This window comes from Centruroides vittatus, unplaced genomic scaffold, assembly GCF_030686945.1.
Source record: "Centruroides vittatus isolate TY-2023 unplaced genomic scaffold, ASM3068694v2 contig_15, whole genome shotgun sequence".
Lineage (NCBI taxonomy): Eukaryota > Metazoa > Arthropoda > Arachnida > Scorpiones > Buthidae > Centruroides > Centruroides vittatus.
The window spans coordinates 309,464-324,369 of NW_027120927.1; the positions used below are offsets into that span (position 1 = coordinate 309,464).

Consider the following 14,906-nt stretch of genomic DNA (forward strand, 5'->3'; position numbering starts at 1 on the left):
TTTTAAAGAACGCTTAGCTAAAATATATGCCATCAACGGTAATTATTGGGCGGAGAAGTAAAATTTTTAACTGCTGCGTGTTTATAATTGGAGCAACAAGGGAGAAATTGCATGTGGGATGACTTTCCGCACACCGACGGGAAAGCTCGTAGAAGCTTTATTTGCTCCCATAATTGATTTTTGTGCATAAAAATTGAAATTTGAACTAAAGATTTCGTTACATTAACGTAATTATACTATAAAAATCTTAATTTCGAAGGATTTCTATGCATTAATCATCCAAAAAAAGAGAATTACATCTGCTTTAATTTTCTTTCATTATTACCTTATAAAGGATAAATTAATTAAATTTAAGTAAGAATTTTAGTCTACTGGTTTATAAATTTGAGAGAAAAAATGTAAAAAAATATTCCTCAAATTCCTCTGATATTAAATATTAGTAAACAACAATTAATTAAAATTGTTCTCAATTAAAAATTGGTAATTAATTTAACAAATTATACAAAATATTGTTGCTATAATAGCATTAAAGGAAATTTAAAGAGAAATTTTTAAAAGTAAATTTAAAGAATATTTTCTTTATTCTTTTAAATGAAATCAATGAATTTGACGTAACAATAGGAATTATTCGAAGCAAACTAATTAAATTCTTAAGTAGAATGTAAGAGGATTTTTGTGTTTATTGTATAAAAGTTTAAAAGAATTGGAAAAATGTAAATGAAGTAGAATTTGAAAGAATTTCTTTAATTTTTTCTTTTTGCTTTTCATTTTAAAAGCATAATGTTTGAAAGTTGTGCTTCAAAATTTAAAAACAGAAAAATGTAAATGAAATAGTATTAGTTCATTCAACTGCTCTTTTATTTGTGCTCCAGTTTCTCTAACTGCTCACTTCTCTTCTTGAAGTTCCTCTGACTTCTACCTGTGCTCTTGCTCCAGTCCTTCCGGCTGTTCTATCTTTGTACTTTAGCTGCTCTGATTGTTACTTTACTTTTTCTGTTCGTTTTTCTTCTGAGTGTTTCTCCTTAACACTCAGTTCCTCTAAGTGTTAACCTTCTCTCTATGCTCCAAAAGCACAAAATATTCAAAAATTGTGCTCCAGAGTTTAAGATAATGAGAAAAATGTAAATGAATATTTAATTCTATCCTTTCGATCATTTTTCTTCTCTTTGTGGTTCAAAAGCCCGAAGATGAGAAAGTATTACACAAATTGATGCGTAGTACGTTATTGCTTAACACGTCATCACCGTCGTCGTCGTTCTCATCTATTGCTTTAATTTACTTCATTTTTGCAATATACTCTGACGTTTTCTATTAACCGTTATCTTCACGACATATGTCGTAAACTTTATTTACTCTTACGCCCTTTATTTACTATTCCTTTAATGCACCCTCGAGTAAATTTTGTCTCGAAAGAAGTAACACGAAAATAATTTAACCTCTTTTTATGTCCACTCTTATTTTTCTTATGGCTTTTATACATTTAACTGCTATGTTTAAGTCAGTTTAAGCTTTAAAATTTCATCTTTATATGATACTCTCTTATTTTCCAAGAATTTAAGATGCTAGACTGTGAGTTTTTTCTTCTAATTTTGAGCAAAATTATGATGGAAAACGATGTTAAATGTGCAAATTTTTGCATATTTAATAGAAAAGTAACAGCTATTAATGTTCTGTTCTGGTAAATCAAGCTCGGGAAAAGGTCAAGGTGCTCCACATAATCATTCTGTTTTGATTTTTTTGTCTTCTATACAAGAAAAAATGCAATTTTTCTTAACACAATTTGTGATTCTTTTTTATTTTTTGATAAAATGAAAGCTTCTAGCAGTTAGAGAACATCATCAATAAAGTTTGATAGATTAATCTACTTCTGTGCGTCATTTAAGAGCAAGGTTCAAAGAAAGAGAAGAAAGAAATTAGTTTCTTTTCTGCTTCATCAAACTAGATTTTTTATATATTTAAGTGTCATCTAGGAGAAATTATTATTAGAAATAGGAAAAAAATAATTTAGGTATAATTTAATTTTTAAATCAATTGGAAAGGCTTAAAATTATTTAATTAATTTTTATTTTATTTATAAATGGAATTTATAAGAGATATTTGAAGTTTAAAGATGCATTTTATAACTAAAAATTATGCAAAATTTGCATTTATGTTAAGAAAACTGTCATAAATTGTCATATTTTAGTGAAAAGAATTATATTTTGATAAAGAATAACACAAAATATCATCAAAAGCTGTTAATATTTGGATTTAGAATAGAAAAATTTAATTTTATAAACTTGGATGCAGTATTGCATACCAAAAATTATGTTTTTAGAGGCTCAGTTAATGGAAATTCCAAAGAAGGTGCAAGTGAAATTACATTGAGGGATGAGGGTAGAGGGAGTGTTGAGGAACCAACAATAAAAATAAGGTCTTTTATAGACTTATAATTAATTACTAAGCCAGATTTTTGTGAGATGTTCAAGACAAATACTTGGACAGAATTCAATCAATAACACCTGAGTTATTGATAACACGTCTTTCATTTTAAGCGAAACGAACCCAAATTTTTTGTCTTCCTCTTGTTTTCTTATTAAATTTGCGTACAGATTTTCTCTTAATGCTTTATCCAGACTCTCTGAGCTTGGAAAACACTCAAATAATGAGATTTGAATGCGAGAAAAACAAGACTCTTATCCAGATTCAAAGATAAAGCTAATGTGTTTACATTGCAGCCTATGTCAGTTGATATAATCAATTATTCTAATCCTTCTGGGTATTCTTGCAATATTCTATGAATTAATTATAATTTGTATGGGCTGATTGGTTTCTAAGATGACACTAAACTGCAGTAACGTCTTTTGCTCCTCGTGTGCTTGGGCATTACCAGAAATGTAATTCCTATGCGAATTGCTTATTCGTAACTAGTTAGGAGTGCGTTAATCTATAGAAAAATATGATAAATACTGGAAACAACTCAAATTTCTCATTCATGAACAAGAAATTTAGTTATTCCTCCAAATATTATTCTGCGATAGTCATTTAAGCTTGATTTTTATATAAAATAGAACGTATAAAGGATATTTCTCAGTCCGTCTAGGATTCTTCTATTTTTAAGCACTCAATCAAGCACATTCACATGATTTTATCAAATTATAAGCAGAATAAGTTTCTCCTTTTCAGTTCCTGAAGTGTCAACAGTAAGTTTCTTTAATTTACAATCCTTAAAGGATTTTTCCTTCTCTAATCCTTCAATCAAACAATTTATATCCAATTTTATCATTAAGTCATTTAACACTTTTCCAGTTCTTGTAATATAAATCATCACTAAATTATCAATCCTTATAGGATTCTTTATCCTGTAATTCCGCAGTGAAATGGTTTACACTGATTTTTTTAAGTTACTAATAAAATAACTTGCATTTTCCAACTCCTGCAACATGAAGTTACATTACTCACACTTTATGCTGAAGTAAGATGTAACTTGAGACGTTAAAGGACTTTACATGTGATCTGTAATAACAGGATTAAGATTTAAATGACTATGAATGACATAGGAAGCAAATTGTCTCACTGTTGCATTCTGTGCATCACCATTGAAATATTGAAGTAGTAATGATAGATGTTATCCACTTCATTTATGTACTAGAAAATTAAAGATGAATGATTATTATTATTATTATGTGTATGAATATTAATATTCCGGAAAGCAATTTCTTCTTGGCGCAAACTCAAATGACATTTTTGTAGCCATATTTCAAGGTTTTCTTCTTAAAAAAAAAGGCAATAAAATGAGAATTTTTGAAAAAGAATAACTTAATATTAGAAATTACATTATTTTAATATAAAATTTAAATTAATTAGTCATCTTTTATGCAAATTTTATGTCGTAATCCTCTACTTTATCCTAATAAATATGAAATCGTAGCAGAGAATGCTAATTACTTCATCTTTACCTCAAATTTTTTGTATTTATACTTACTCTTCTCTTATTATTTGTTATATTTGATCTATCTTTAGCTCTTTAACTGCTCATTTAAAGTAGAAAGATGCTTTATCATCACATTCGAGGGCTGAGAGAGGACTCCAACTGTAAATTTTTCTTTGAGAGAATCTATAAAATACATTTTAGATTAAATGAGATCATTGTTATCTTAGAGAATCGACAAAGGAGAAAGGATCAAAAGGATTAAGATTATCTTCTCATCTTCGTCTTCAAAGGATTATCTTCACATCTCTTAGATGAGAAGATTGGAGTAAGAGGATGTCGAATCTCTGTATTACATCACATCCAAATGTCAATAATGCAAATGGCGAGAGAGAATTTTGCTTTGATAGTTTTAATGTTTTTGTGAAAGTTATACATAGAGAAGATAACAGAGTTAGCTACTTTAAACGACAGTTTGATGTGATCTTTTATGGTACTTGACATTAATTGGGTTATATACAGTGTATACTTACCTACTCAAAATGGAACAATGGATATATACTTACTATTGATAAATGATGCTGTTCTCTGTGTAGTCAGCTCTGTTGTTTTTTCTGGTATAGCTAGTTGTTTACTTTTCTCTTGTTAAATCCAACTTTCTACATTCATTTTGGTATATCCACTCTCTCCTTCCCTCTTGATATATCCAACTCTATACTTTCTTCTTGGTATTTCCAACTCTCTGCTTTCCTTTCAGTATACCCCTCTGCTTTTCTCTCTGTGTTTTTTCTCAGAATATCTATTACTTTTCTTTCTTTTTCAATATATATATATATATTTCCACTTTACTCTCAATATATCTATCTTTGTTTCTAGTTACTTTTCAGTATATTTAACTCTTTCTGTTTTCCTCTTAGTGCAGCTAGCTTTCTGCTTTCTTCTCTCCTCTTTGTATATGTAACAAAAAGCAAAAAACAAATTGTATCCAATATAGAAGAAGTTATAAATTTACAGAGAAAGACTCATCATGCTTTGTGCATTTGACAAATATTAATAGTTTTGCATGTTGGAACCATTCCATATTTTATCTTTGTGATTAACAAACTTGTAATTGTGGGAAAAACTAAAAATAAACTTTTATTTTGTCGATTATAAATTATCCACAGGCTCGAAACCGTAAGAGAGGTCTCGAGCCTCGTCCTTCCGGTTATCCGTCGTCTCGATTAAAAATGAAAGAGTACCAAACTCCTAATAGAATTTGTCAAGAAGAGTCACGGAGGTTAAATTTCTTTATTGTGATAGATGAGAGTGTTTCAAGAAGGATGATCTTAATGTGGTTCTCTCAAATAATCTTAACAGAATTTTACTTTGTCTTGCATCTTTGATGATGGAGGAGAGTTTGATTTTTAATGTTTCTTTGACATCAATTATCTAGGATGATAAAAGAAAGTTAATTATCCTAGATTTTGGAAGAAATCTTTTCTATCAGAAGAGATGATAATTTTGGGGTCATTTTGCATCCTTGATGATGCAGAATGATTCTTAGATGATGATGATGATGAGACCATTTTTAGCATTAGAAGAATTCCATTTCTATTCTTTTTAGAAATCCTAAAATTAAGTAGAAAGTATTAAGTATTCTTTGTCTCTTTTTCTCTTTTTTCGTTATTTCCAATTGATTTAAAGGAAGTGATAGAATGATAATGGATCCCTTAAGATTTATAATGATGCGTGAATATAGTAAGATTCATTCATTCTCGTGGATTACATACGATATTATGATATTATTTTAGGAAGGAATCCTAAAGGAGAAGCAGAAATTCTAATTGATCATAAGGATTGTAAAATCGTCCTAGAATTATGATCAATTAGAAATCTAGAATTTCCAAGCTGTAGAAAGATTCGAAAGAAATTTATCTAGGATCCTGTGATCTTAGATAAATTCTAGTCCTAAAGAAGGTTTTCTCTATAATCAAATAGCTGTTCTTTCGTTGATTTTATAAGCAAACCTTGTTGCAGATTCTAGAGAACAAGTTCCTTTCGTTGATTCTTCTAGAAAATCCTACAAAAATCTTCCTTTGTGGATTTTGATAGATTCCAGAACGTAAACTATCTTCGTGAAAACTAATGGATTCAAGATTCCTGTTAGGAATTCTAATGGATCCGGCTAGATTGAGGACTTATAGTTTATGTTATGGGTTACTAATCTTCTTGGGTGAATCTTATTATCTATGGAGTCACGTGATCTTCGTGGATCCTAAAGGGGAATTCCTGAAGAAAAATCTATCACTTTTCGCTATTTTTTAGACGTTATAAAGGAGGAATATTAGCCTTATAAGTCAGATTTATGAGTGTCGTCTAAGATTTGAAAGAAGACAGCAAACGATGCCACAACAGATGACGTCGGGGAGTGATCGAGTATACCTTAATCGAATGCAACCGCTCCGCTCGTCCCACAATTGTCCAATTCGGCATTCGAATGTTGCCATAGCAACGGAGAAACATTGGCTACCAACGTTCTGTCGCTGAAACCATCCAATTGATGTATTATTTAATAATCGTCTCACGAATTTTTCAAGGCTAATTTTTCAAATGGTTTTCTTTGTTTTCGTGTGGAAATAGCCTCTTTGGCCTCCACTTTTCCTTGTATAATCCTTAAAATTGATCCATTTTTAATAATTAGGATAACATTTTAATTCTTATAGTGAGTGTACTAGCAGATAAGCCCGGCGTTGCTCGGGCAAAAAGTAACAATAGCGAAGATTAAAATTATTACATTATAGCCAATAGCCAATCTTACCCGTTTTCACAGAATGCAAGAATTAGGTCCCCCTGTTTCCATACTAATTAGATGGGTCTAAAAATGTGATCGATTTTCCGCAAAAAACCGCATCTGCGCCTGTAAATCTTGCACGTCGCTTTCTCTTAACACTTCCATTGTTAAGGAATAAACTTCTTTCATCCCCACGTGGTACTCTGCTAAAATGCAGTTAAAAACAAAAAATTGCATCTAAAGTAGTACAGTAGAAGCTGAGTTCTTTAGGATAAGCCTTAATTCTTTCCCTCTTCCCCGCAGGGGAATTTCCAAAAATCCTTTCTTAGTGTGCATTCTCGTAGCGTACCCTATTAAACGCAGTCAAAAACGCAAAAAACTGCATCTAAAATAGTACAGTAGAGGCAGAGTTCTTCAGGATAACTTATAATCCTCTCCCTCTCCCCCGTAGGGGAATTTCGAAAAATCCCTTCTAAACGTTCTCGTGACGTACCCTGTGTATTAAATTTGAACTTTCAACTCCTAACCGTTTGGGCTCTGCGCTGGATCCAGAACATTCGAGAGTATTCGAGAGTGTTCTGGAATGTTCCACAATGATCTGGGATGTTCCGGGATGTTCCCGAACGTTCCAGAACATCCCGGAACATTCTGGAATGTTTTGGAATGCTCTCGAATACTATCGAATGTTCTGGACTGTTCTAGAAATTTCTAGAGGGCGAAACTTCCAGCCCTTATATTTTCAACAGCACGCCCTTCAGGTAAAAATGAGAACCTTTTTCATGGATGGGGGATAGAGGGCTATCACACCATATAGCTCCCTTGGTCGTACCGGGACTCGTTTTTGAGTTTTAGCGGCACGCACATTGTACACTTACTTTTATAATATATATTGATGATTACAGAATAACACTAGAAAATAAACGAGGTACCACTAGAGAATCTTGAAGGATTCTGTAGATGCACTTTGTATAGTGAAGATTAAGCGGTTTCTGTGAGTTCTAGTCGATCCATTTTGAAGATTCTGTAATGGACCCTCATATATAAAGTGTTCTTGTGGATCACCAATAGTTTCGTAAGCATCTTGTGGATCTTCCGTTGATAAAGAAGTTTTTATGGTTTCTTAAGCATTCGCTTTGAAGATTCTGTGATGAATTCTAACGGATGGACATGGTCTATAACAGGGGTGCAAACCTTTTTAAGCCTGTGTGCCATATAGTAAGCATACTTAGCCTTTACTTACATACTTAACGATATTTAAATAAATTAAACGAATATACTTTAATTAGAATAAATGTAAATATAACTGATTGAAAAAGACTAACGATTGATTGAAATCATATGATACGTGACGTGCCAGATGATTTCTCCTTACGTGCCACAAGTTCGCCACCTCTGGTCTATAATATCGACTTATGACTCTTAACGAAGACCTAAGTCTATTATGAGACCCACCAGTGGCCAAGCGGTCTTCGTACCTCGAACCAATGTTCCCTCTAATTTTTTTTGTAGCTGAGCGGAGCACGTACTTCTCTGAGCAGAGTCTGAGCAAAAATTTTTCTTAACATATATATATATATAATCTTATTTTTTCCTATAAAAATTAAAATAATTAACTATAGAGATTAAAATTCATTTTAAACACACTTCCATACAAAGTATTATCTTTTGTCAATGATTTAATGTATTTAATCGAAATCATGTTGCGACAGAGTGAGAAATAAGTAAACAACAATTCAAATCAGTGCGCACGCTCGCCTGCGCGGCAACAATTTGAGCAGTGCGCGGCCGCGCAGGCGATTTGAATTGTTGTTGTGGGTTCGCGCTTCGCTCGGACAAGCTGGCCACGTGGAGTTTTCTGGGTTTTCTCCACGTCTGTAACGCCTAAATAGGGGCCAGTTTTCCTTAAAAAGACCTGCCGGGAGGCATCCCTCTAGGCAGATCTCGTTGCCATAACTTAACAAACAAACAAGTCTACTATGGAACATTAGATAGTAAGAAAGCTTCTGTATGTTGTTACGGATCCATTTTGAAATTCCATAGATCTTCGTGAATGAAAGTGAATCTATTGATGAAATATGGATCTTAGTAGAGAAGTTCTCAATGAATTTGCAAATCTCTTGCCGATCCTAATATGCAATTTTTGTGGGTTCTAATGGCTTCATTTTGAAGGTTTTCTAATCTATCCTTATGAATGGATATACTGTTTACTACGTCTTACGGGTTCTAATGGAGGATTTCTCAATAAATTTGTAAGCTTCTTGTGAATCTTCTTCTAGGATTTACAACAATCTTAAACTTTTCTTCCTGTAAGATTCAAAATATTTTTAGAATGCTTATTCTCTTCCATCAAGATTATTACTAGCATATTCCTTGATCAAAGTTACAATAAGTATGATTTCAGATGCCTTTAATTCACAATAAGGGTCTCAGGAATATCCTCTTCTAGGATTCATATGAATATTAGCTGAAGTTCCCTTTAGAATTCGAAAGAATATTTTTACAAGTTTCTCCTCTAGAATTTAGAATAATAATGTCGAGAACGCCTATGTAGGAGCTAGAAGAATAATCTTTACGTGCTCCTCTTTAGGATCCACAAGAATAATCTTATACGCTTCTTCTAGGATTTACAATGCAGTGGAACCTCGGTATACGACCTTAATCAGTTCCCGATGTTTGGACTTACACCGAATAGGACGTATACCAAACCAACCTTTCCCATAAGAAGTAATGTAAAAATGATTAATAGTTCTCCTGTAAAAAAAACTCCTCTTGATATGGTATATTAATGGGGTTATAAAATCATCGAAACATTGTTTGAGCACATTAATAAAAAAATCAATTTTATTATAGATTTTTAAAGTTATTACAGTGATAATCGCAAATAATTGCTTCTTATACGCCGTCGCCAGCATACTGTTTTTCGGTTATCCAAAGCAAAAGCAATTTCTCAACACGATCTCTGTTTAGAAATCGATTAAACCCCTTTGGCCACGTTAGCGGATTTAATAATGTCTTTATTTTTCACCATTGTCGATATCGTCGTTCCCGGAATACGGGATGCAACAGTTAAATCTCGAATTTCTCAACAATCTCTTTTTCAGTTCCATAGTGATTCTAGTCATCTCATCTTTTTAGTTTTCTGTTGCGTTTCATTTGCCTTTTTGCAATTCGAGGTTAATAAAAATAATAAAACTTTACTTACAAATTAAAATCAGCAGAAATTTAACAAAGTGATAGACCGTGGCACCGCCAACGTCTAGTCTGGTCTTGTACACCGAGATGGTGCGTATAATTGAATTAAGTCGTATACCGAGCAAAGTTTGTTTCGTCCAAACAGGACCTATTCCGAATTGGGCGTATTCTAGAGCAGACGTATACCGAGGTACTGTACCACTGTACTTCATGATATTCTTCCTCTAAGCTCCAGAAAATTCGTAGGATCCTACAGATCTATCGCAATATTATTAAAACCTGTAGAGGAGAGAACCCGTCTAGAATCCACCAAAATATTTTTACAAGCCTCATCGTCTTACACCATCCACAAACTGATCCATAAATTAATCACGTAAGATCTAAAGACTATTTAATATTATATCTTATTTCAGAACGAATCAGACGGCAGCAATAACCAAAACATCGAGTGAACTCTACTTTACATGCGTCACTAAAGATCGTAACATCAGTAAACTGCTGAATAAGATAGAAATATATTTTTTAGAGACGTCACCTTTCATAAATAATCCGCTAAAGCTTTACTAAATTGAACTTTCTCCGAGGAGAATGCATCCTCCGTGAAGACGTAAGCGCTTTTTTTAGAGGATTTTTTTTAAAAAAAGGAGGTGACACTTACAGATAAAATGTCCAAGTCGTGACACGTCACACTAACTGTAAATGGATTGTAGATAAATCGCTCGTGCTTCGAAATGTCACCATTCCGTGACGTCTACGACACACACTTCGAGGTAATTTCGCTTTATTTGTTTATTTTCTCGTCTGACTCGAATATGATTTACGCGAATTTCTTCGCTCTGTTAAGTTTTAACGAGGCTCTCATTTTGTTTTTTTTTTCTAACTTGTTACGGGATTTTTAGATGTAACGAGGCACGTGGGGGTGGTGTTTTTTAAACATTGTCGACGTCACTGGAAAATTTAACGTGTAGAATAATTGCGAAGCATTTTAAACTATAAATTTTTAACCGAAACATGGATGAAACACAGTTTACGTATTGTTTTCGTATTGTATTACACACCAGAAAAGCATTGTTTCATAATTATAAATGAAGAAACAGTAATGAAACACTACTACTACTGTTTTTCGAATGCTATAAATTCGTGTGAAACATGCGCATCATCAGAAAAACATTGTTTCATCTTGATAATAAATGAAGTAATAATTAAATAAAGTTGTGCGAAACCTTTAAAAGATTTATATTATTTAAGTAAGTATATTTTGAGTGAAACAAACTTGAAAAATACGTTCAGTTTTCAGAAAGTTGTGTTCCAGACAACGTATATTCGACGTGAAACAATAGAAAATAATAATTTAAACATTCATGATACATGAATATTTAAATTATTGTTGTTTCAAAACATATTTTATGGTTATTGGACAGAGAAAATATCAAAAAATGTGCGTAAACTGTTTACACAGGGAGAAAACTTCATTTATAATGTTACTTCCGAAACATTTTCCACATGTCCTTAAGGACTTATCACAAGGAATGTATACACGTTGAACATTAATATGTAACGTCACTCTCAAACACGAAAATAACCACGTGATGGTTTAGACCAGGTTAAAAACACAAAATAACCTACACTTTTATTCAAAAATATATTTCTGCAGTTAGAATTTTACAACGCAAGTAACCGTAACACGTTACGGAAATTTGACAGTAACAAGACTAAAATTTCTCGTAACACGTAGCCTTTAAATTATAGTTATGACTTGACATAAAAGTTCGAGGAGGAGAACGTGGGCACGTAACAAACTATAAATTTTGTTATTCTGACCCCGAATTTATAGTTTAGATAGAGGCAGAAATTTTTGCGTTTATGAAATGTTCTAGAACATTCCTGTAGTTTAAAATTAAATTTTTATACACATTTCTAGTTTCGGAACATAAAGTATGACCCAATGCACTAAAACATGATTCAAATGACCCGAACCAGCAAGACCTTGTATTATCAAACCAATATTCTGAGGAAAACAAGATATGCCCTGAAACACGTTCTGAATACATCAAACTCAGCTCTGACTGTTCCCAAATACATTTCAACTATAAATTTACCAACTCTTGCTTCGAGTGCAAAATATTCTGAACGCATAACTCTCTTCCTCCATACACACTGAAATGTATTCTGAAAGCGCCAATTCACGTTCCGAATGCTCTCAAATGTTTATGAACGCACCGAACTATATTTTAAACATAAAATATCGACGTATGTTCGTGTTGTATGCTCAGCAGAACACGTTATATGCGTTCGAAAAACACACTAATGTATTTTTCGAACGCATCAATGAATATTAACAACGTCAAACACTGCAAAACATGAAACTCTCGTACAAAAATATTCAAACGTATTCAAGTATTCAAACTGTTTTATAACCACTTTGGAAAGATTTTTCGTGTAAATTCTGTTTGTTTAGAGCTTTTCGGTACAATAAAATAATGATATTTAGTTGTAAACGATCTCTTTTCTGATATTAAACAAGAAATCCTTCTATTTAGAGGCTCTTGTTCACATATAGGCGAAGTCTAACACACGCACAAAGTTATATTGTCTTATTTTTATACACGCAAATTACTTGACTATACAGGTACAGATATATTGTCTTGATAGGTATAATTATACAATATTGTTTGAAGGGTTGTGGGATACATTCAGCGCGCTGCTTACACATAATTCGCTCCTGTTTATGGGGATGAGTAGTGTATGTAGGAGATGCTATGTGCTAATTTACGAGTGATGTACACCTGTACAACGAAAGAAAACAGTTAAGAATTGTGCATTGGGTTTAGATGTATATGAGAGTTAAGAAACGTATAGGATTGAGTTATTTGAGGGATATGTTGGAAGAGTTTAAGTGTTAAGAGTATTTAGAGCTTAGGATTTGTATCGAAGCCTGATGTAGAGCAGTATTATGTACGGGGTTAAAGCCTATAAAGTCTGTTATGTAAGAGATGAAGAGTATAAATGCTGTTATGTAAGGGGGTTAAGTTTATGAAGGCTGAAGTGTAAGGAGTTAATTATATATAATTTTATAAGGGAATGGAGGAGATAAACTACATGTGCAGGGGTTAATGTTTTATAAAAGGGTTGTGTTTTAACGTAATCTTATGTTTCAGCATTTTATACGGGGTTAAATGTTATATAATGGGTTAGATGTTTATAACGGGTTATGTGGTGCCAACAGTTAAAATGAAGCGGATTAAGTACGTTATAATGGGGTTAAAGTTCTTTAATGGTGTTTTAAGGCGAATTTTATGTATTAACAACTCAAAAATTTATTAAAATCATTATTCTTCCGTATTTTCGACACAAGGATGGCATATTTATGCGCCAAAGATTCATTTATTGTATCAAAATACTCGAACAGTTTCCATGCGTGCGTTTTTAGTGTGTGTATTAGCTAACAATTCTGTAATACACTCGATCGATAGACGTGCAGCAGCTAACTGTTGACCATCTGCAAGCTTTCACTGATATTCTAGAAAGCTGCCGTTTTATATAATTGCTTTGACGTGTGCACGACGAAATGTATGAAGCCTTCAATGATTCAGAACCTATTTTCTTGTTTGATTCATTAGAGAATTGACAGGATTCAAGTTGTTTTCGTACTTAGAAATGAGATTAACAGGGGATAATCAATACTTAATCGGAGTTGAATTTAGTTAGCGATTTATACACGTCTATGAGGAGGATTTTTACTTGAATAACATCTTTCTAGTGGATTATTTACACGACTAAATTGCGTAAATAATCCACGTGTTCTGAGAGAATCGTGTTTTAAGAGCAGTAAACTATGTGAATTGGATTATTTGAGTGATTTATACGTGTCTACCGGGAGAATATTTGCATGTATGATCTTTTTTATAGGATTATTTATATGATTAAGCTTTTATACACTTATAGCTCCAAGCTCCGAATAACAAATGAACTACTACTAATTGGATAAAGCGCACTTTATACAGTTAAAGTTGAATAGATTGCTACTTGCTTCAACCTAAAGACTTTGGTAATGCTAGAATTAGCCGGTTAATCCTAGCTTAAGGGCAGTAAATTGAACAAATTTAAAGTTATGAATGAACTTAAGATTACAACATGTCTATGGAAAAGATATTCTCAGATACTGTATAACTTCTAAAAATTTACATGGTTAAGCTTGTAAATAACCTCCTCAACATCTAAATCATAAGATAGTCAAGTTTTAAGGTTGATAATGCTATTTAAGTTGTATAAATTGAGTAATGAGTCAGTCACATTAAGATCGATACGTGTCTGTAGAGATGATGTTTATGATTATAACTCCAAAGAATGTAGATATTTATGTATAACGTCCCCAAGACAGATATAACTTTTTAGTTCCAAATTCTCAGGATAATTGGATAAATTTGAATGATGCGAACATCTGTATGCGATCATGGAAGTGATATTTGCAAGTACCATCTTTGGAAGGGATATTTACGTATATAACCCTACAAACAACGTCTGTATAGGTGATCTGGAGGACTATTGACATGTAAACTATCTCCCTACAGACACTACACCTCACAAACTCCAAGTTATAAGTAATTACAAGTTGTCTTAAGAATTTTAAGCAGGTAGAGTGAGATAAGGTTATGTAGGTGCTCTCTGGAGATAGGAGGAGGACGTAGAGCACCGAAAAATTGTTTATTTATTACTCATTAATTACGAAAATCTACAGGGGCAACGTCTAATTTACAATCGTGTCCTTGAGATAATAGATTGATTTTCAAAATAATTTACTCGAGACCTGACGAAATTTAAATTAACACTAACAGAACAAGAGAACGACATCAAACAAAAGGTATAATTATCCGCATTTTTAGTGATTTGATTGGAGTATTTTCGTGGTAAATTGTGTTATAAATCGATGTAACAATCTATAATTTATATGAGCTGCACGTGGATCGATGTGACACGTCACATTCGAGGCCCCTCTCTGTCGACTGTTCCATATTCGATTTTCTAAAACTA

At 32.6% G+C, this 14,906-nt stretch overlaps 1 protein-coding gene across 1 annotated transcript in view; it reads left to right on the top strand.

Annotated features, from left to right (window-relative positions):
• The window catches only part of LOC136968535 (anoctamin-7-like), a 40,064-nt gene that overhangs the window by 598 nt on the left and 24,560 nt on the right, over window positions 1–14,906 (top strand). The gene's annotated exons all lie outside the window — the stretch shown is intronic.